This window comes from Phodopus roborovskii, unplaced genomic scaffold (assembly GCF_943737965.1).
Source record: "Phodopus roborovskii unplaced genomic scaffold, PHOROB, whole genome shotgun sequence".
Classification (NCBI taxonomy): Eukaryota; Metazoa; Chordata; class Mammalia; order Rodentia; family Cricetidae; genus Phodopus; species Phodopus roborovskii.
Window position 1 is genome coordinate 8,579,069 of NW_026125397.1, and position 23,719 is coordinate 8,602,787.

Here is a 23,719-nt window from a genome sequence, read left to right on the forward strand (position 1 = left end):
CTCCCAAGTGCTGGGATTAAAGGCATGTACCACTATGGCTGACTTCATTTCTTGGGTATTATGAGATAATCCATAATTATCTGAGATTTTCTTTCTTTCTTTCTTTCTTTTTAAAATTACATTCATTTATCCAGGTGAGAGGGACTTAAGAACCATAATAGGCATGTGGAGGTCAGAGGACAACTTTCAGAAGTTGGTTTTCTCCTTCCACAATTTGGGTTCCAGGGATCAAATTCAGGTCATCAGACTTGGCAGCAAGCACCTTTACCCACTGAGCCATATCTCTGGCCCTTAACTGAGATTTGTTTAGACCAAATACATTCCAGCCTTGAGGGCGATTGTGCATTTGGAAAGAGATTTATAGATCTTAACAGCTTGATCATCGCTAAACTACAGACTGCTCCAGATATGAGACTCTGGGAGCACATGTCCTTCAGATATTGAATATTTGATTTAGGTGATTTTGGACTATTACATAAAATTATTTCTAATTCCCTTAACAACATGCAATATAGGTAGTGTTGTTTCATTTTATAAATGAGAGAATAGTGGATATGCCAAGAGTTCAGATGATTTGCTCTGAGTTCTGTGTCTTGTAAACTGCAGTGATTGGGCTCCAATAACTCACTGTGCATCTTTCTATCCATTCTCTAAAGGGAGCTCCTTCCACTCGTGGGGTTGTTCTGTGTGTGAACTTGGACCAAGGCAGTATGCAGTGGTAGAAGTTTGGATGTTGGATGGAGAGGTATTCTTGTGGTGTGGTGATTAGGGAAAGAGGGAAGTTGTTAGTGCAGATGAGAATTGTACACAGGACTCTTGAGGCAGAAGTCATATAGTTCCCTTGGACTAGAGTGTGGTGCTTATGAGAAAGGAACAAGAGAAACCTGAGCCAATGGGTAAGAAAAGCTGGCCCAGAGCTCAAGGGGCTTAGGATATCAGACTGAAGAGCCTAGGAACTCGAGGAACTGGGCTGCTCTTATACTTACTTGGCTTCTGGTGCAGAGGCTTAAACAAGATTATGAAGACAAGGAAATATCTTCATTTCCCAGGCGGAGTCCACAGCCTATTGTATGTATTTGTGGCTAAGGTGATTTTTTTTTTTTTTTTTTTGGATTGATGGCTGAAGACACTGCTTATACACTGCATGTGTTTGTTGTTCATGCAGTGACAACCTTCTTCACCAAAAGGGTCGCTCGGAAGTGGATTACAGCAAAAAGAGACAGCAGCCTTGCCACATGGCTTGGCTTGGGACATAGGCCTTCCTGTGTCTTTAGAATGGGGTCAATGACTATAATTGCAAACAGATTAGCCTGGGGCATGATAATTCCAAGAAGTGCAGGCTGTGGCCAGTGAACCTTGAGTGTCTGTGGTGTCTCTAATTTGTGCACTGACTTGTATTACCAAGTCAGTTTATGATATGGAGGGAGAAGATAACTGGGGACTATTGGCAGTCTTTCTTCACTCTGCATTCCTAGTATGTATGTATGTATGCATGCATGCATGCATGCATGCATGTATGTATATATGTATGTATGTATGTATGATCTCTCTTTCTGTTTGTTTCTCTCTGTCATCTGTCTGTCTATCTATCCATCTATCTATCTATCCATCTATCTATCTATCTGGGACAGGGCCTCCATATAGTACAAACTGGCCTCACCCAACTGTCTAGTGCAGTCTCAATCGCCGTTCCTTTTACCGCCTCTGAAATGCTAGCATTGCAGCCAATTTCATTTCTTTTGGTGGGTGAAGAACAAGACGCCACCGCTGCTGCCCCCTCTTTCTTTCCCATTGTCCTCCTGTTTCATAACTGTCTCCTTCCCCCTTCTTTCTTGTCCTTTTGTCCAGGCATGCATTTGAATGCCCAGTACCCTTCCATTTCTTGGCCAAGAGCCCAGCAGACATTTGCTAGACTCTTACCCTGCCAAGAGCCGGCTGAGAACCCCCGAAGTTCTTGTCAGTTTCATTTGCCCTCCATGTACCTACTGCTATTACTTGGCAGATCTTGAGCTGGCAATAACCAGGACCCCAAAGGCAACTGGGGTCTTGGTAAATGTTTCCTGAAGGGACCCTTTCATAAAGGACTTCCCTGTTGAGTACCTGGAAATCAATATATTGTTTTTCCTTGCCTGTAATATGACTAATACCTGTCATAATATTGCATGTCTTAACTTATTTAGCATTTGCTAAAGACTAAGTAGTTGCCATGCACACCTGTAATCCTAGCACTTGGGAGGGAAAGTCAGAGGGATGGCTGTAAGTTTGGGGTGGACTGTACTGCACGATAAGGACCTGACCAATCAGGGATGCACAGCAAAACCACATCTCAAGAAAGTAAAGGACAACCCCGGGAAGCATCTGACCTCTGGGACAAGCACTGGTTATAATTCAACTCTGTTGGTCTGTGAGAAATGTAAATCCGTGTCCCCACTTTGACCCTTCACTAGTGTTTGGAAACATTGAGTAATTGTTAGTCAAGAGAATAGTTGCTTCTTTTTGTCTTAAGAATGGGTAGAGATGGGCAGTGATGGCACATGCCTTTAATCCCAGCACCTAGGAGGCAGAAGTAGGTGGATATTTGTGAATTTGAGACCAGCCTGGTCTACAAAGTGAGTTCCAGGATAGCTAAGACTGTTATACAGAGAAACCCTGTCTCAAAACAAAAACAAAAACAAACAAAAAAAAGTAGAATTACCAATCAAGATGACCTTTTTTTTTAATGAGAAGATAAGGAGGAAAACTTAGATTTATGGCTAGTGATGTAGCTCTGTGAGAAGGTGCTTCCTGCCAACTCTGACAACCGCGGTTCAATCCCTAGAACCCACAAGATGGAAAGGATGACGTCTATAGCAAGTTGTCTTCTGACTTTTATATGTTTGTCATGCCATCTGTGTTCTGTCCAACAAAATAAATAAAAGAATACACTTTGAAAATTATTTGTATATTTCTCCATATTGGGAAGTTTAGGTGCTTGTTGGTGTCCCCTTTCTATTCAAGAGTTTGAATTTATTTTCCTTAATAAAGGAGTTTTTCTGAGCAGCTATCTGATACCCAATATTCCTTCATTCTGGACTTAAAAGGAGGAGAGTTGAGCATTGGCAAAGAGCGGGAAATGGGCTTCTGAGAGGCACAGGGGCAAAGAATTGTGTTCCCTGTCAGCAATACTTAGGATCTCATTTGGAGGACATGGACCACACACGTGACATTAGTGAACACGGCAGTGTTATTTAGAAATGCATCATTTGTTTTCCATCTCAAGTCTGTATTCTCAAATGACCTGGTGTCTGTCTACATATGGGTGTATATAGTCATGGTGTAAATCTGTTATAGTAGGGTGCCCTGTGTGAGAGTCAGCTAGGGAAGTGGGGGAGGAGGCCCTGGCTTGGAAGGATTTATAGAATGGTTGTTCAGTTTGGAACAGAACAGCAATGTGGAGAGACAGGATCATTCTTGGGAAGGGAACTGGTTGATGATCCATAGTGGGATCAAGAGAAGAATTTTCTTTATTGTCATAGTCATATGATCTGCTACTTAACATTCTGAGTAACATCTGAGTATCCATTCTGGGTTAGGAAAGTCCTGCCTCACAAGCTGTGCTGAGAGGGAGCACTCTCCTTCCATTAACAGAGAAGACAATGGCTAATGCAGCAAGTGTCAGTGACAGGAGCAGAGCAGAGCCATCTGCCCATCCTCCCTTCCCCTGTCCTCCTGGATCATCTTTGAGCATGACTTGGAGTGGGACAATCTGAGAGCTACCCAGAAAGCTTGTAGACAAATTGTCCATCTCATCACCAAAAGGGATAAGAATATTGGTTCCAGTTCACAGAGAGGATATACCACTTAGTCAAGGCCCCATAGACAGCTGGAAAGTTGCTCAGGGATTTCTGCCACAGAGACTGAACTACATCTCATATGCTCAGCCTTTCTCACGAAGGTGAGTGGGTCAGAATGTTAACCCCCTACATGCGTGTTGATGTGTGCTATTATTCAAGGGTTCTTCTGAAAACAAGGGCGAAGGTAAGGTTTGGATCTGACCAGTGTAGCTCGGCATTGTGTAGAAGGTGAAATTTAAGAACAGGTTTCCCTTCACTTACTTTGCTGTGATGCCTTTGGGGATGGCTGGAAAACAAAGATGATAGACTGAGCCTCCAAGCCAGATGAGGGAATGAGGAAATACAGAAGTGGGAAGTGATAAACTTACATTCCAAACACATGCCAATCACTCTGTCAGGAGTTCTGTGGATTATATCATCATTTCATAATGCTGGGAATTTGTGGAAAGTGCCTGTGCTGTAGATATCTGTGCACCTAACCTCCCCCCTCTATTCAAATGTGTTCATGCATCACCTTGCCTGCTCAAGAGGCCTTCAGCTCTGTGATAATTCCACCCCATTCTCTTAGCCTGCATCATTTATTTTCAGGGCACAGCTCTCTACCTGGCAAGTCATAAATCCTTTTTTTTTTTTACTAGCTCCTTGCCACTCTGATTCACTGATTCACTTGATTCACTGCCGAATCACCACATTTTGGGTGTATCTGTTTTTGGCAAATGCCCAGTTAATCATTTTGAATAGATGGAGGAGTGTGGGGAAACTGAGGCACAGAGTTTTAGATAACTTGCCTGTGACATGATGAAATTAGGTTTTAGATTCTATTTTACACAGTGGTTCTCATGATTACATCCTGCCTGCATTGTCCTCCCCTTCACTAATGACCCTCGGAGAAAAGTCCATTTTCCATTTATTTTCTAAGATGTGTATCTTGGGATTTGTGGATGAAGGTAAAAATCCAAAGTAACCAGTCCAACTTCTCCCTTTTACAAATGACAATTTCACCATGATCCATTCAATGTAGATAACTTAATCAAAGTAACAGCACATGCACGCTGGGGGAAGGGCCAGGCTTGAGTCTCGTGCCTTCTGCTCCACTGTATTCTCCCCATTCTTGCCATGGCAAACCCTGTTTTGTGGCAGAACTTAGCTCATGGGGGAAGGGGTTGGACTAGAGGATTCATAGGATGAATCTACTTGAACAGAGGCTCCCATGCAACCCCACAGAGGGCCTGGCTGACAGCACAGAATGAAATGGGCCTAGGGCAAGCTGGGAAGTGTATCCCCTGTCTAAAGAGAGACTAGCTCAGCAACACCTGCTATTGCTCCAAGAAGCATGCCACAAGAGAAAAGGATGGTGCCCCAACAAAAAAGACCCGATACTTGCTCTTGCTGGATAAATCCCTCTGCCCGACAGATCTCCTTTGCAGATACCCCAGTGTGAGGTTGTCCTGTGCATTCTTAGCCCTTTTCTTTTTCTCAAAGGAAGATGGGACTAAGTAGGCAGGACTGGGTTGGAGAATTAGGTAGTATTATTGGCTAATTTTTTTCTTTGGACTCACTCAAGCATCAGTGGGCTGGGTTGTCAAAGTTCACAAAGGGAAAATAATGATCAATAAAAGTTTGTTTCTATTGCCCACCTTTATGGCCTGGCAATAAGGGCAAAGAGTAAAGTGTTTTCTCTACCCTAATGCGATCTCTCGTAATGGATGGTACTTGGTCATGCCATTTCCTCCCTGGGAGTCAGCACTGAAGAGGTTTGGCATGGATATAAACCACCTGGGTATTCCTGGGAGCCTTACTCACAATTTCTGCTGCTAGCTACACAGCCGATTATGGTTTAGGGCTGGACTCTTGAGACCAAGGCAGGAAGGATGCTGAGGATTTGATGCAGGATTCTAATCTGACTTGTCACCTTCATCTCTTAAACAAACAAACAACAAAAAAACTAGCTTGAGAGGTGAGACCAGTTGTATTTATCACTTACATGTGGACACATGGGTAACAAAGTGTGTTTGCTGTACTTCCCCTAACGCCAGCTTGAAAGGCGTGCCTATGAACAGACTGGTGCTCTCCAGGGTCCTCGTCAAGGGGATTTGTTTCTTCAAATCTCAGTTTCTCATCTTTAAAACGCAGGCCCAAATGCGAACCACCTCTTAGTGTCATTGTCGCCACAGTCCTTGGCAAATCACCAAGTGCTCCCTCTCTGATCGCAGAGCATCTGGGGGGAGAAGTAACAAGAACTGAATTAATTAACATTTACATTTCAGATGCAGAATGAGAGAAGGGTCTTCCCTTTCCCTGAAGATTTTCGGTCATTAAATTTCTCATTAATAACAGAGATGTGCTGGAATTAAAAGCTAACAGACTTGAGCATGTGGTTGTTCGTGCATGTGTGCCTCTGTGCTTCATTCGTTTGTCCTGTGAGGTAGGGTCCGACTGTGGCCCAGATGGGTTTGAGACTCACTATCTGAAGAAGTATTGGGGTGACAGGAGTCATCCCCGGCTCCATAACTGAATAGTTCCAGTTCACTAAGGTGCAGAGCCTCATGAATCTTATATCCTGATGATAATGAATAGGTTAACTGTATGTGGCCGGGAAGTTTCATACAGTGATGTGGAAAGTAGGCATGCACGTGGAGATTTGATGTCACTTAAAGGAGACTGTGTGATACCAACTTTGCTAGATGGGGAAGTGTTTACTACCCGTACACAGAAGAGACTCTTGTGGTTCCCTGGGCTAATGGGAAGGACATTGCAGGGAAGAGCAAAAACATCTCCCCACATCCATGCTGGACATTATTTAAAGTGAGAGGCTGAATGGACAAATTGCTTTCACTTCAGAAGGAGAGTGTGGGAGCACACTGGGTATTTGTTCCAAAGGGCTCAAAGTAGGCATCGTGCCCTGATGGGCCTTTCACACTGGGCTGCTGTCCCTGCTGAAAGAGCGGACTGTCCTTGTCTGCTCATTTTCATCTTCTGTCATATCTGTATTCATGTGAGTCAGTCCCCACATAAAAGAGCACAGCTTGCTATTCCTGTCTTTGCTTCTGTGCCCTGCTGTAAAACCATTAAAAAATATATTTTAAGGCTTTTGCATGGAGTAGTAATTTATGCATGGTGGTTTCTAATCATTTGGCCTCTAGCAAGAAGCATTCAGAGGCTCTCTCTCTCATGCCTCAGGGAGCAGCAGCTTGCAAGGGCCTTGGGAGGGGCTGGGTTTCAAGGGCATTCATTGCACTGTTTGTGTGTGTGTGTGTGTGTGTGTGTGTGTGTGTGTGTGTGTGTGTGTGTGTATTGGCAACACCAAGCAACTATAACAGTGTCACCTGGGAAACAGGACATAGACAACTGCTTGGTGGACTTGAAACCTGCTCCAAACAGCTATTGCATTGTGAAGAAGACTTCAGGAACATTCTTTGCCCTGGTGAGCTGGTGGGCTGAGGAGTTTGGGGTGGTCTGAGAGTGGAGAACGGGGCAGTTGCTGCATACATTCTTCATGTTATTCTCAAAGGAGCTTTTGGAGTAGAATTGAATCCCTCTTCACAGCCAACTTGGAGCACAGATAGTCACAGCTGGGAAAAGAGAATGGTTTGTTCCCAAGGTTCCCATTACGCAGCTGAGGGAGCCTCAGAGTGGTGAAAACGTGCCTGAGGCCAGGCAGTACCTGGGGAAGCTAGCCTGAAATCCAGACCTCTGACCGCGCCTACCTTCTTTGGCAATGGTCTTTTAAAAACTGTCTAATTTAAGAGAAAATAGCATAAATGTATATAATCTTACCAAAGAGCCATTCTTATTCATTTTACATTGATCATCTCGTATTTCCTTTTGTTGACTAGCACCTTTGAATATTAAATAAGTTTAACTTAATAATGAGTAAGAGTGCTTATTAATTTTTTTGACGTTGAACCCATGGCCTCCTACATGCTGAGTGAGCTCACCGCCATTAATATTCCATGTCTCCTATATGCTAAGCAAACACTCCATCATTGATGAGCCCATGGCCTTTACACACTAAGTGAGCACTTCATCATTGATGAGCCATGATCTCCTACATGCTAAGCCAGCTCTTGAGCATTCATTTTCTGCTACCCACCCTCCTTGCTGCCACGTCTTAATTCAAAAGTTGCTTAGATTGCCCTTGCAACTTACTCTCTAGTGCAAGCCAAGCTCAAATGTGCAATCCTCCTGCCTCAGCCTTCTGAGTAACAGTCATCACAGGCCTCTGGCACCATGGCTGGCTAGTAGAAGCTCTTTACAGCTTTAATGTGGATTCACCCCTTTTCCTTGCTTTTCTTCTTGTTTGTATTTATTTAGTGTACTTAGTAAGTGAGCTGCTATTTAACTTGATGGTGTTTTATTTCCATTCCACACATGCAGCCTCTTCCGCACCACGAAGATTCTTTTATCCTGTATAAATTTGTTTTCTGTGGCTAAGCTTTTCTTCAGTCCCATAGTTTTAACTCTCATGTATATGCTAATGAGTCTAAAATTATCCTTTAGCCAGTAACTCTTGCCTGAGCTCCTGAGCTCCCTTTCCAAATGCCTGGAGCAATTGTTCTTGGTGGCTCGGACTCTGTAGTTACCTGAGGATGCTAAATTGAAGGCTGAGATTGAGCAAGTGTGAGATGAAATTTGAGGTCCTGCTTTCCTGGGGACCTTATGCCTAATGCAGCTGGCCTGTGGAGATGAAGGGAACTTTCATTCTGTAGGTTCATTAATTCAGCAGAAATGACCAACAGTGGTTAAAGGCATGGACCACCAATGCCCGGCAAGATTTTGTTCTCTTGATCCAAAGGAGATATTTTTCTGTTTTTACCATCCTCTGCCTTATTATCTTGAGATAAAATCTGTCACTGAACCTGAAGTTCACCTTGTGGGTAGACTATACTGGCAACCAATAGATTCCCAAGACCAACTGATCTATTTCCCCGAGTGTTTGTTTGTTTTGGTTACAGACATGAGTGGCCATGACTGCCTTTTTTTTTTTTTTTTTTTTTTTTTTTTTACAAGCTTCTGGAGGCTCCAGCTCTAACCTGTGGGTCATGACCTCTTGAGGGATGGTGAAATGACCCTTTCATGGGGTTACCTAAGACCATCAGGGAACACAGTACGATACATAACAGTAGCAAAATTACAGTTATGAAGTAGCAAAAAAAAAAAAAAAAGTTATGGTTGAGGTTCACCACAACATGAGGAACTATCATAAAGGGTCCCAGGATTAAGAAGGTTGAGCACCATTGCTCCAACTCATGTCCTTATTCCTGCATAGCAAGTGCTTTTACCCACTGAGCCATCTCCCTAGCTCTCAGTAAAGTACTCAACAAGTGTCCTTTCTAGAAAAAGTGACTCCTGCTTTAGCATATTGTGTTGGAGTTGCACATGTTTTGCTTACTGAATATTTGGCCTATTATAATCTAAAATGTATTTTCATTTCATCGTTGAAGGTAATATAGAGTAAAGTAGGTTATCAGTAAATCTTGACTCAACAGACAACCAAACATTCTGTGGACAAACAGCAGTGGGTTTCATATGTTGGAAGTAGAAGAAAATCTAGCAGTTGCATGCATTGGGCTGCCTGAGGAGACCTAGCGCGCTGCCTCATTCGCTCTATAGTTGCTCCCCTCAGTATGGAAGTTACCAGACATCTATGGTGACTGAACATGTGAAATTTGTTGCTCCAAACCAAACCCAATGTAAAAATTCCAAAAGAAATTTTAGTGTCTTAGAATGAAGTAAAGGATTGTGTTAATTTGCATATTAATTATATTAATGATAGCATAAGTGTATTGGGTTAAACTATATTGACATTTAACATGAATTTTACTTGTTACTACTTAATTTCTTTTAATGCAACTGGAACATTTTAAGTTACTTTTGTGTTCCTTGTTTATTTCTACTAGCTAGCCCTGGTTTCTAACATAATTTATTCATCTACTCAACACATTAAGAAATTTTTCCTACCATTCTAGTTGTGCTTTCTAAGATTTGGTTGAACATTTACTTCTTAGCTGTTTGCAATCTTAGGAGTTATTGACTTAAATGCAAAGAAACCACCTGTGAGCCAGATTCTGCAAGTTGGGTCTTTGAGATGATTTTTCTCATTACTGTATGTTAGAAGTTGTTGTTACTTATAAACATGAAACTCAGTGCATGCCTTTATATTATGATGTAGAGAATGATAGGAATAAGAAAATGAAGCTGGAATGAAGCACCTAGGAAGCGGGGCAGGGGGATACAGAATTTAAGGGCAGCTTAGGCTGTAGAGTGGAACCTTGTTTAAAAATAGATAAAGACTAAGTAGAAAATGAGAAATGTTATTTAAATGTAAAACTTCATTTTAGTGTGAGTGTGTGTGTTGTATGTTTGGTGTGCATGTAAAAGGCAGGTGTGTGTGTATGCCTGCACTTGGGCTTGTGAAGCTCCCAGAAGGACTTTCGTTGTCTTCTATTACTTCTAACTTTACTGCCTTGAGACAGAACCTCCCATTGAATTTGTAGCTAAATATTTGGCAGGCCTGCCTGGCCAGTAATCTCTAGATTCCACCTGTGTCCTCCAAAGCTGGGTTACAGACATATGAGGTCATGCCTGGTTTAATTACATGGATGTTAACTCGGGTCCTCATGATTGTGGACCAAGAGCTCTAACCCACTGGGACATGTCTTCAGCCTCAGAAGTTTTGTTGTAAGTCCATGAGACAGCTGTGTTCTCTCTACACAGTGTCTTGCTTGTTCAAAATTGCAAGGCCTAGTGTATTATCATGCATATTTTCAGGTTCATAGGTGTTTTCAGTATTTAAAACTTATGGGTTTTGGAAGTTTAGCTGTCTCTCCCTCTTCCCCATCCCTCTTTCTCTCTCTTAAATTTACAGCATCCAAGGCAGTTTTCTTTTGATTTCTATAGTCATTTAGTCCTTTTCTAGTGTATTCTAAAGTATGTCTATAAATGGCAAACCAATTAAATAAAACTGCTGAGGTTGGGAGTTGAGACCTAAAGATACTTTTCTCTGCCACCTAGCCTTAAGACAAATAAATAAACAAATAAAAAAAAAAAAACCCAAACAAAGGGGGAGGTGATGTGATGGACTCAATTAAGGTGTGACAGTGAAAGACAGTGTTGACAGATTAGAGTGATGCCACTTTAAGAATTGGATGTGACTTGAGGTAATATTCTTGTATTTTAGGATAAGTGTGTTTCCAGTAGAGATGGAAACAGGCCAAGCTTTTCGTCTTCCGGTAGAATCTTCTTTTGCAAACTACCCTGTGATAAGAACACAACAACTAGACTGCCGTGGCCTATTAGTATGGGCTAAGAAAGATGAGGGTCCTCTCAGGTGTGTGAAGGCACTAGAGATAAGATGTGGGTGCAAGCACTGTGATTCATGGAGTAGTGAGAATTAGGTGGATGTGCAGGAGGTGCTAATACGTTTCTCTTCTCTCCAGTGCACTCCGATGCTCACTGCAACACACTGATTAGGGTTTAAAGTGGCCCAATGAATTATGCAAAAACTGCATCTGCACAAGGGGCTGCCTTGCAGCCTAATGCAGCACAGATGGGAAGACCCTCTTGTAATCATTGTTCCCACAGTGCTTGGAAGCGTTTTGAGGAATAAGCACTCAGAAGTAGGAGTGAATGGCCTCCACTGGTAAATGAGTTCCTTCTGCAGTGAGGAACTGAGAGGTTATTTGTGATGCAGATGGCTGCTCCGGGTTCGACTTGCGGCCTTATCATTTGAGATTCATAGAAGCAAAATGGAAATACTTTCTTTTAAGATGGTTCCACTAGAGAAATCACTTCTGCCTGCCTGGTCCAACATGCATTATTATTATTTTCAAAAGTGGTGACAATGAACGTTTAAATGCCAATTCACTCCAATCAGGAAAACATGCAAATTACCTCTCTCTCTGATCCTTAGTTACTACTGAAGAAGTGGAATTAGTTAGCATGCTCTTACTTTTATTAGCATAATATTAATGCAAATGATCAGTAAGGTTTTTGGTTTTTTTTTTTTTTTTTTTTTGCAAAAGAGCCATGGAAAGAAATTAATAACAGTGCTTATTTCCTTGGTAAGAAAGGAAAAAAATAACCATTTATGATATTTATGTATTATCTGTGCCAAAGGCCTCCTACATGGACGTAAACAGGTACCCTGTTCTAAAATCAGTATCAGTTTAGTCCTTCCTCTCACAACAAAGCAGACAGTGCAAAGGAAGTAATTCAGAACAAAGATGGTCTGCTGTTACCTGTCACAGATCTTTGGGGGACCATAGCCATGTGTGCCTGTCCGCGTGTTTGGGAGGCCCCTTCAGGAGGGTGGAGCATTCAAGGCCAGCTGGGCTTCACCACAAGCCCAGAGCAGCAGCAACAAATTCAAAACTAGTATAGGTTGCATTCTGAGGACACTGCCTCCCAAAGGAAGAAACGACTAGAGTGATAGTTTTCGGCCAACTCCAGATGCAATAAAGTACTGAGTCCAACAGGGTGATTATGAAGAGGACACTGACTAATTCTTTATTTGCTGGGCGGAAATGGGCTTAAGCTAAAGGGAAGTGAAGTTGAATTAAACAACAGGAAGACATTGTTGGCTGTGGAGAGTTTTATAAAATTAGAACAAGGTATAGGAAGAGGCTGGGATTTCCTTCTTACCTCCCCACAGTGCTACCGTGTTTTTGCTTTTATTTATTTATTTTTTTTTTTTTTAGAACTTTCCGGCATCTTGTCCTTGCCCAGCTGCAACACCTAGTGTCCCCACAGTGAGCCAGAACACACAATACAGCCTCTCCCTGACCCTGCCCTGCATTGTTCTTCTCCTGACCTCTTTAAACAATGCAGACTCTGGTCAGAGGTGAAACCCAGGGCTCTTTGGACTTTGGACATCAACATGTATGGTGCTTTGCAACTAACACAGAGCCAGTATTTGTTGAATGAATGCATGAGTCACCGATTACAAGTCTGTTTATTATTAGCAATAAGGGCCTCAGTTCTGTAGTACCAAAACATTGAAGCGTAACCACCATTTCAGATCTCAGTTTTTGTTAACATATTGTTTTGTTTATTTACTTATTTATTGGTTTTTCAAGACAGGGTTTATCTGTATAACAACCCTGGCTGGGTGTCCTGGAACTTGCTTTGTCAGCCAGGCTGGCCTTGAACTCCCAGAGATCTGCCTTTGTCTCCCAAATGCTAGGTTTAAAGACATATGCCACCACTGTCTCCATCCATATTCTTTCCTTAAAGTGGAAACATCGGGGATAGGAATGTAGCTCAGTGGTAGAACATGTACTTAGCACACAAGATCAGTGGTTCTCAACCTTCTGTGCTGTGATCCTTTAATGAAGTTCCTAGTGTAGGTTGTGGTAACCCCACCAACCATAAAATCATTTTCATTACTACTTCATAACTATAATTGTGTTCCTGTTATGAACTGTAATGTAAATATCTGATATGAGTCCCACAAGATGAGAACTGCTACTCTAGATTCAATTCCCAGCAAAGATCATACCACATACATAACATACATAAGCACAAAATAAATATTAATTTTCTTTTAAATCATAATTATAATTATTTTAAAAATAGAGCTATGTGCAGTATTCAAATTAATATTTACAAAGAAGGGGTAATGAATAAATGTAGTCATTCTTGTTTAATGAAACTGTGTTGATGAAATGATTAGATTAAAAATTACCTTTCATGGACTGGGGTAATAAGTCAGTGAATAAAATGCTTTCCACATAAGCCCCAGGACCTGAGTTCAAGCCCCCAAAATCCAAGTAGGTAAGCTAGCTTTGGTGTGTAACCATGTCATTCCAGTGTGGAGAAGACAGAGCTACGCAGATCTCTGGGGCTTGCTGTCAAGCTAGTCTAGCTCTACCTATTTGCTGAGTTTTAGGTCGTTAAGAGACAACATCTCAGAGGTGCCACATTGGTGCCTCAGGAAGCTTGGTGTTAGAGTTGACATTTTGTGAAAAAATAAATATCACTCAACCTGCATTTTCTTTATAGAGATTTATCAAGAAGGGAATCTGGGCCTGGAGCAATTATAGAAAACAGGGATGAATACAGAAGACTGGAGATAGAAATCCTTGAGTGGGAAATTCTGTCCTAATTTCAAGCCACACAGTTCATTTAGTGGATTTTTTTACAAAATGAAGCTCAAGCCAGTAACTCAAATAGCAACTTTAAAAGTCAAAACATTCTGAAATAATCCATCACAGAGATTCATGCTGAGAAATGAAGGTAGAAAAATATTACAAACCCCTGTTTTCCATAGTTAAATTATCATGATTAACAAGAACAGAAGACTTTTTATATAGTGAAAACACTACAATTCTTCATTATGTAGCCCTTTATTGTCCAACTCTCTCTCTCTCCTTCCCTCTGCCCATCCCCCTTACCTCCCCCACCCAACACAACATTCAGTTACAGGAGTTTAGACCTCATATAACCCATGGTTTCAGAAGACTAGCGCTAGATGGCATGGCCAGCAGTAACATCAGTTATGCCCCAGACTTTTGTTTCATCTACCTTTAGCATTTCGTCTTCTTCCACTTGGTACATTTAGGTCTCCCTGCTAGAGGTAGATAACCCCTGGCTACCCTTTAAATAGAACTTAGTGTCTTTAACTGAAAAATGATTGTCCTTCTTTTTCTAGTCACATTATTATTATTATTATTATTATTTTAGATGGTACAATAAGTCTTCACTCCCCCCATTTCTTCACCGTATTTTTCAACTGGGAATTGACCTTCATTTGCTATGCTGCCCATCCTCTGATCTGTTGGATTAGCTCAGGATCCAAAACATGCTAAGAAAAATGGACTTATGTAGTATTATTAAACTGAACTTTCTAGATGACATATCCTTCAAATAAAAGGGTCTATTGAACAGTTAATAGATTCTAGCCTGAGAATGGTTCAAGGTCTAGGATAAAATAGTTTATTTTCAAGCAACAAGACTATGTAGTAGGTTAAAAAAAAAAAAAATCTTCACTGGACCTGAAGCTAAGGGTATTTGTATAAGGAAAATTTAGGAACAAAAGTTTAAGTTGGTTTTTTGAACCTACATTGGATAGAGGAAGGAGGGACTAGATCAGGAAGCGGGGAGGCTTTGGGGTAAGATGACAGTTCATAAGCAGATGTACCCGTTGCTTCTGGAATGATTGTGCAAGCAGAATATAGTGGTACATGGGGTACCTGGTACCCAATGGACTTGTAGAAGACTTTTAACATGGATTCATAAATGTGTAAGGCTGTTGCTTTTGCCATAGCTGTTCTAATATCTTTCCCAATCTCTCTTCCTTTCCATCCTCTAGGTTGTGACTAAATTTAGGACATCTTAATTATTTTTTTTATCATTTTCCAATTGAAAGGGAAAATTGTCTTGAAGTAGTCACATGTACTTTGGGACTGACTGCTGACTTGCTGACTGCCTGAACACATCTTGGAGGAGATGTAGGTGGATTGTTTCTGGAAGCTATTTTCCCACCCTCTCTACTTCCAAGTAGAGCTGACTTCAGCACTTGACCTATAAACATGCTTCTTGCCTTTCTGTGTATTATGATATTTGAAGGTCATTTGGAACTACTAATAAAATTGTGGTTTGCAACCCACTGGATGCAGCCTGCTTTCTTGCTCATGTGCCATTTGTCACAGTGCTGATGATGTTCTCAGCTGCCCAGTTTACTCCGTATATACTCTTTCCCTTTTTATAGCCAAATACCAGTGGTTCTCAGCCTTCCTAACGATGTAACCCTTTAATACTGTTCCTCGTGTTGTGATGACTCCCCAACCATAAAATTATTTTCATTATTACTTCATAACTGTAATTTTGCTACTGTTATGAGGTGAAAGTGCTGTTCAAAACCCCCAAGGGTATTGGGACCCACAGGTTGAGAATCACTGGTCTAACACAAATACAGCAAATACAGATGATTTGTGTGTGTGTGTGTGTGTGTGTGTGTGTGTGTGTGTGTGTGTGTGTGTGTTTGTCTGGCTACTGGAAGCTTGGTTTTATACCCCGATAGCTTTCCTAAGGTACAGGATGACTTTTCTACTCTACTGGAATAATTAGGCAGAACTAAGAAGAGTGACCATTACCTTTGTCTTGTCTAGAATATGCCTCTGTGTTTCATTATTATCAGAAAATTTTGTCTTGTTTTTTTAAAAAATTGAACTTATTTATATATATTCATGTTTGAGAAGAGCATATGACAGTTGGTGTGAAGGACAAGATATTGCCCATAATTTAGTATTATTATTTAGTCTTTAGTACTATTTTAAAATTAAATTTTAAATACGATTAGAAATTTTGTGTTCTGTCAATAGATATTTTGTTAGTATTTATTTAAGATGTTGTAAGTCAATGGCAACTTTTTAAAACAATAAACTTGTGAGATATCAGAACATTATAATTTAGGGCATGGACTATAAGTGATGATGTAGGCTAGCATGCAAGAAGCTGGAGTTTGATATCTGGCAGAGAGACAGACGTGGGGGGACAACGGAGAAGAGAGAGGGAGGAAGAGAGATAACATGAACGAGAGTGAGTATGAGACTGTGAATGCGAACATGAGAGAACATGCAGACCTGCTGTGACTCAGCACACAGAAATTCCTGGCCAACGCCTAATATATATTTTGTAGATCTCAGATCTTGAAGTTAATTATTAGGTTTTTGCTTCTTTATTTTGTTTTTAGACAAGATCTCATATGCCTTAGACTGGTCTCAAACTCAGTAGATGGCAGAGGGTGACTTTGAACTTCTGATCCTCCTCTTTTTTTGCCATGCTGAGGTGTTTGGATTGCAGTCATGCACCCTCAGTCCTGCCTGGTTTTATGCAGTATTGAGGACCAAACCCAAGGCTTTGTGTGTTCTCAGCAAGCAGTTTGCCAACTCAGCTTCATCCTCTGCCCCCTGTGGCTGAGTCCTGAAGGAATTTTTCATCCTGATTTTCATTTACCTGTTTGTGTTCATCCCTGCTTAACCAGTGTTGGCAAATTGAACTTTGACATTTTGAGATGTAATAAAAGTTGTGAGAGGGGACTTTAGATGTTGAGTTTGGGAATGTTGGGAGGTGGAATGGCCTTTGGTTTTTGTTAGTGAGTCTCCTGAGAGGGAAAGCAGGAGCAGAACTTTGAAAAACAAAGAGAGAAGAAAAATGTAATTTTCGACAGGGAGGCAGAGGCAAGTGGAGCTCTGTGAATTTGAGGCCAGTCTTGTCTACAAAGTGCGTTCCAGGACAGCCAGAGCTGTAACACAGAGGAACTCTGATTTGAAAACCAAAGATTAATTAATTAATTTTAAAAAATGCAATTTCCAAGTGTAGTGAAAGTAAATGGAATAAAGCTTCTGTCACTGATCACTATCTTTAAAGACACTGGACAGGTGTGGAAAAAAGCAGTGTGATCTAAAGAATGGTGAGGAAGCCAGACACTCTCAGGAAAGGAAAGTTTCAATAAGGGGTTTCAGGCAAACCCTGGAAGGCTGGGAGAAAGAGACCCAGGGAGGGAAAGGCTCCAGGAAAGGTGGATGCCTTCCTACATTGATATCGGTAAACACCCTAAACTGGGTGGCTTATAAATGACAGAAGTTTCTTACAGTTCTGGATGTTGGGAAATTCAAGATCAGGATACTGTCAGGGTCAGACATGATATCTATGATCCTATATTATCATATATCATCCTATATGATCATAGATCTATATCTATGATCCCAGCTCTCTGAGGGTGAGGCAGGAAGGTCCTAAGTTCCCAGACAATCTAGACTACACAGTGTGTGTGTGTGTGTGTGTGTGTGTGTGTGTGTGTGTGTGTGTGTGTTCCTTGGGCTCTTTTATATGGACAGCCTCTGTTACATCACCTTCAGTATCAATGTTGATGGATGTGTTTGAAGGCAAAACATCTACTTATTTACACCATAGCAAGGAACTATGTAGGCAACCTGAAATAATTGATCTAGATCTGGGGAAATGTTGGAATATGGCATCAGTTAAGGATGTGTTTCTTTTCTTTTTATCTTTTTTTTTAATTTTAATTTTTATTTTATATATTGATCCCAGTTCCTCCTCCCTCCCTTCCTCCCTCCCTCCTTCTTTCCCTTTCTCCAACCCTCTCATGCCCCCCCACCCTCCCCTCTCGTCTCCCCCCACTCCATATGTAGAGTGATACCTTTCAGGAGGGGTCATCTAGATCTGTCAAGTCATTTGGAGGAGGGACTAGGCCTTCCCTCCTGCCTATAGGTTAAGGGAGCATCCCTCCATGGGGAAAGGATGTGTTTAACAGTGACATGAGACAATTGACATTCTTACTGTGGAAGGTATAGTAGTTACCACAGGGCTTGAGACTGTGACACAGGGGTCATGACTTAGATGCTCACATGGGGAGTTGTCAGACCATTACAGTTCAGAAAGAGTTGGAATATCCTACCTACATCTGGTGTGGGTGTCATTCATTGTGCACCTCATGCTAAAGGTTTGGAGAGCTTGATAAAGGTGCTCTGATAAAGATGCTCAACTCAGAAGAATGCATTCAAGCAATAGTTCCTTATTGTAGAGATTGAGGAACCAGAATAGAACATTGGCTTTCATGTTTTACAAACTACAGGCCATGTCTTTCTTGCAGGTGTGTTAGTTACAGTCTGGCATCATAGCAACTCCTTCTTGTTGTATATGCTTCTGCTAGGATGTCTATTCAACTAAACACTGGAGAGAAGACTCATGGAGACATAGAGCAATAATTTTGTTAATGTCAGAATTTCTTACTTCTCTCACTTCTTTACTGGCTGATTTTCATGTTTCTAATGTCTGTGTAATTTTATGAAACTAAATAAAAAACTTTGGAAATTCAGTAGGAGCTGTTATTTCAGAAAGAGGTTGAATTCCACAATAATTGAAAATCTTACAAGTATCTGAGATGGCAGACAGTGCTTGAACCTAGGAGGACTATGATGAAGAGAAACACATACTTTTGTTCCAAGACACAAACTGTTGAGAGGTAGAAACACAAACAAGAGCAGGCTAGCGGAGTGTAGGATGTGGTAAGGGCTGTGGGAAAGATGATACCAGCTCCCACAGGGAAAAAAAAAAAGTACCAAGAGATGAAGTTGAGTCGTGACAGCTGGAGAGCAGATCACACCGCAGAGTTGTGCAGAGAATGCAAAGCAGCTGCTGGTGTTTATTTTCCAGGTGGTATACAGCTGCCAAAACCGAAAGAGGAAGGAAGCCTGGAGAGAGGACTTGTGGGTTCTAGTGTCAATAGATCCGAGTCATGGTGACATAATGAGTGAAGATATGCAAACTTCGTTTGTTATTCTTTGAACCAATATCTACTGATCCTGAGAGTTTTATGCCCAGCCCTACTATACACATCTCCATTTTAGGAAGATGATCTTGAAAATTAAGAGCTCCTTGTTCTAATGTGACTAGTTGTTATGTCTGTACATTAGGAAGAAATAGTGCTTGTAAGGAACTGAGGGAGCCAAGGAAATAAATTGGAGCTAAGTCTACCAGGAACCAGTGCTCTAAGTAAGAGTTGTGACCTCAGTGTCATGGGTCCTGTGTCTGTGCCTAAGAGGGGAGTGGATGACTGCCACTTGTCCCCAGTTACCTCCCCCAAGCCCACTTTGTGTTCTCTAGCTTCTTAATAGACCTCATGGCAGTTTCTGCCTCTCTCTTTATTCCTGTGCTGATCTTGATATAGAATGAAAAGATTTTAAGGCAAAACAAAAGGAACAACAATTGCAATATCCCAGAGGCATGAATTCAGCATATATGATATGATATGTATGTATGTATATGTATATGTATATATATACACACACACATACATACACACACACACACATATAAATAATTTGGTGGAATTGATATAGCCAAGTATTCAAAGCTACTTGTGCACTTTGCCATTACACTTTCCTTTTGAGTTTTGTTCAGATAAATGCTGTGTAAATGGAGGATAGTTCGTTCATTGTTCATTTGCTCATTGTTTCTCCGTGTAAATCCAGGTGTGCTTGAGCCCACCTGTGGTTTTAGTGAATGCTCAAAAGGCTGAGGTAGAATGATTCTGAGTTGTAGAATAGCCTGGGATATATATATATATATATATATATATATATATATATATATATATATATATATATATCTCAAGGCTCCTGTCCCACTCTCCCTTCACTTCATTTCCTGCTGCTTTGCTATATACTGCAATCGATGGATACTCAGGACAACCAGAAAACAACAGGGAAGATGTTCGGTGGCTTACAAAGGCAAATCTGAGAGAAATGAATCAATTCTATTTGTCTCCTCTATGCAAAGCATAAAGGATGGCAGTTTACAGAAAAAGTGAAAATGGACTTAGTAGCCCTTAAAAGTCTGGATGGGGGGGTTATTCTTTCCCTGGAGTGCTATGTCCCCTGGGTGTGGGGAGGGGACTATGGTACAGTTTGCTAACCAGTTTCTCTCTGCCTTTAGGCATTGTCGGGGTCCTTTGTTCCTGGCCATCAGAGGCACTCCTAATAATTACTACTTTCAGCTAAACCATAGCCAGCATCTCCTTCCCAAGGAGAGCAGATGATTTGGGGCATCCATAGGCTGCAGCTCTTCTCAGTCATTCCAGCTGAGCAGCTGCTGATGGGCAGGGCCATGGGCAGGGCCATCACACAGGGTTCATCGTTTACCCATTCACTGTAGTTATGACCACTTCTTTACAGTCCCTGATGTAGGGGAAAGGACCCCCAGGTTAGAAGTGCACTTCTTATAATTAACACGGGGATAATGTGGGTGAAGAAGAATGAACTTTGAAAAAAATTTAAAAAAAAGTTGCAAAACAGAGTTTTGTTTGCCATGGGTTATATTTGAAGTCATGCTCCAGGATGACACCAATTGTGTTTTAGAATGTGTACTAGAAAATGTTTGTGCTATGTCAAATGGTATCTGGAACATTGGTGGTATAAGTGGGTGAAATGAATTTACTACGGGAATGAGAAGTCATTGAAGCAGGCTGCAAGAGAGGTAGAGGGTGAGTTCCCAGAGAGGCAATCACACACTCAAATAGATGGTGGGGTTTTGTTTGGTTTTCTTTTCTTGAAATAATTGGTTAAGGGAGTAGTTACTTGGTCATATCTCATGTATGGGTAATAATATGCCAGATCTAGATAGATATAGGTAGGCATCTCACTATCTTGTTCAAGTAATGTATTTTACTGTTAGTCACTGTTCTTAAGACTGCTCACCTAGGTAATGGGACACAGGATCTTTTGAATCCGGCCTCCAGATATTTACGTGTGACACTTTAAGCCATTGGGTTCTGATGCCAAGTCGTTATGGCCAAGCTGTTAATGTGGGAGGCTTTTGCTTTTGTTTTGGGCCCTTTGGCTCTATCTTTCATTCCCTGGCAGATCAGCAGTGTGAAATACTAACAAAGTGTGAATGTTTGTCTTCTGGAGTCACTTTGGGGCTGAGTAGGTGTATCAGGGTCCTAGTTGGTACTACTGATCTGCTTAGAAGAATAAGGCAGGAAAGGCTTAAGCAGCATGCTAGAGAAGCCAGGGAATGCACATTGATAAAGGCTGAACCATAGATGATGACTCCACAAATGGAAAAGCCGAGTAGGTGCTGTTAATCCAACCGGGAGTTAAGGGCAGGCCCAGCCAGCTGTCTTCTGTGACGACTGAGTTGTATTGTTTGAGACTGTGAAGAAGGTAACGGGATTGACTATAAGGTTAGGAATGGGTGCTGTGGAACAATCCTCTTCTACACTGTGAATATGTATAGCTCTCATTGGTTAAGAAAAAGCTGACAGGACGGTAGGTCGGCCGGAAGTTAGGTGGAAAGCCAAACAGAAGGATGGGAAGAAGGAGATCAGTAGGCCCCAGCCATATACCCTTAGGTCCCTCCGACTCCAGAGAGAAGAAAAGAAATGAGAGGAGCCTGATGACATTGGTGCACACCTTTAATCTCAGCACTTAGGAGGCAGAGGCAGGCAGATCTCTGTGAGTTCCAAGCCAGCCTGGTCTACAGAGCAAGCTCCAGGACAGCCAAAGCTACACAGAGAAACCCTGTCTCATAAAACAGAACAAAAACAACAAAAAAAAAAAAAGGCAGGGCGTAGAAGTGAAGTGGGACTCCTTGAGAAGGAATTAGCCACGGACATGCTTCCAAGACAATTGTACCAAGGCATAAGAGAGAGGGGAATCCATAAAATAAGAAAAGCAGCACCCGATGCTATTATGGACGATAGCTGTCTATCCTCCTTTATCCACAACCTTCTGTTTCCATCAGGTACCTTCAGTTGTGAACAAGATGTAAGGCTTTTGCAAAAGGACAGAAAGGGACTCTTTAGTTTGTACCATGTAGGGCAAGGGTGGCCCACGGCCCCAGTCCATGGGTCTTTTGGTTGATCACAAATACCAGAGGGAAGGGAGACAAAGAGATCAAGCTCATAGAGGCCACAAACACTGTGTGAAATGGAGTTTGAAAGGCCAGTGACATGAGTAGGGGTGAAAAGAATTTATCAAGGACATGGAAAGACAATAAATGTATTGAAAAGCCCCACAAAAGAGGCAGCATAGAAGAGACCCCGCCGTTGAGAGGGTGCAAACCTTTCTGTAATAGTTACTTGCTCTTACTTTGTGGGCCATTTGTGCAAGACCATACCTGGGTGGATAGTTGGACATCTTACTCTCTTATTAAAAAGTGCTTGTATCGCAGAACAAATTGTATTTCTTGAGGATGGATATTTGGGGAGGATGATATGGGCCATAGGACTTAGGTTTCCGATGTCTATAAAAAGCATCGTAAGTCTCTAGGGTCAGGTTCCACGTAGTCATGGTCCAGTTGCTTAAGTTCAGGCATTTAGCTTTTGTTTTTAGCTTTTTAACTTCTTTGATTTTTCTGTGCTCTATAAAGAAGTCTGGTACGACTTAAATGTATTTTTCTCTTGATTGCTATATTACCCAGGGTTCTGTAGAGGAACAGAACCAATAGAATGACTTTATATTATTAAAAAAGATTTTGCTAGAGTGGCTTATGTGATAACATTTAGGTAGTATAACAGGGAAGATTTTCATGCTAGAGAGGCGGAGAATCTGGTAGTCTTTGAGGCTGGATGTCTCAGCACTTCCAGTCTGGCTAGGAAGATCTGGAGGCTCCAGGAGAGCTACTGCTCTTCAGTCTATATTGGAAGGCAAAAGAAACTAGGTTTTGCTGTCAGCAACAGAGGCAGTAGGACTGACTGGATAGACGAACTTAACATTGAGATGGAAATAGGGCATATGTGCTAGTTTGAATGAGAATGGTTGTATGTTTGAATGGGTAGTGGGAGGGATTCGGAGGTGTGGCCTTGTTGGACTAAGACAGTCACTGTGGGTTGGATTTGAGGTTTCAATAGTACACACCACTCTCAGTTAATTCACTTTCTGCCTTGTGTTTGTGCATAAGATGTAAGGTCTCAGCTTCCCACCTTTAATCCCAGCACTCAGGAGGCAGAGGCAGGCAGATCTCTGTGAGTTCGAGGCCAGCCTGGTTTCTAAGAGCTAGTTAGTTCCAGGACAGGCTCCAAAGTCACAAAGAAACCCTGTCTCGAGAACAAACAAACAAAAAAAGATGTAAGGTCTCCACTCCTGTTCCTGAACCATACCTGCCTGCTTTCTGCCATGCTCCCCATCATAATGGTCATGGACTCCTCCTCTGGAATCATAAACCCTATTAAAGGCTTACTTCTATAAGTTACCTTGGTCATGGTAACCCTTCATAGTAATAGAAAAGTAACTAAGACAGTAGAGGGCCTTGCCAGACACATGGGAAGGCAGCACAGAGCCAAACAGGTGAAAAGCACACTGCAAACTTTCCCTTTCGAGCCTCCTTTGGTTTGGCTGCACTGGAATGTACAGTCCACA

At 41.6% G+C, this 23,719-nt stretch overlaps 1 protein-coding gene across 4 annotated transcripts in view; it reads left to right on the forward strand.

The window, feature by feature from the left end:
- Arhgap18 (Rho GTPase activating protein 18) overlaps positions 1 to 23,719 on the forward strand; it is a 205,936-nt gene that overhangs the window by 103,494 nt on the left and 78,723 nt on the right. Inside the window, exon 1 of one of the 4 annotated variants that reach the window (XM_051175464.1) lies at positions 7,187 to 7,257. The exons of the other annotated variants lie outside the window; for them this stretch is intronic. The gene's annotated coding sequence lies outside the window, so the exon portion shown is untranslated. Of the gene's footprint in view, positions 1 to 7,186; positions 7,258 to 23,719 lie in introns of those variants that run through there. 4 annotated transcript variants of the gene reach the window in all.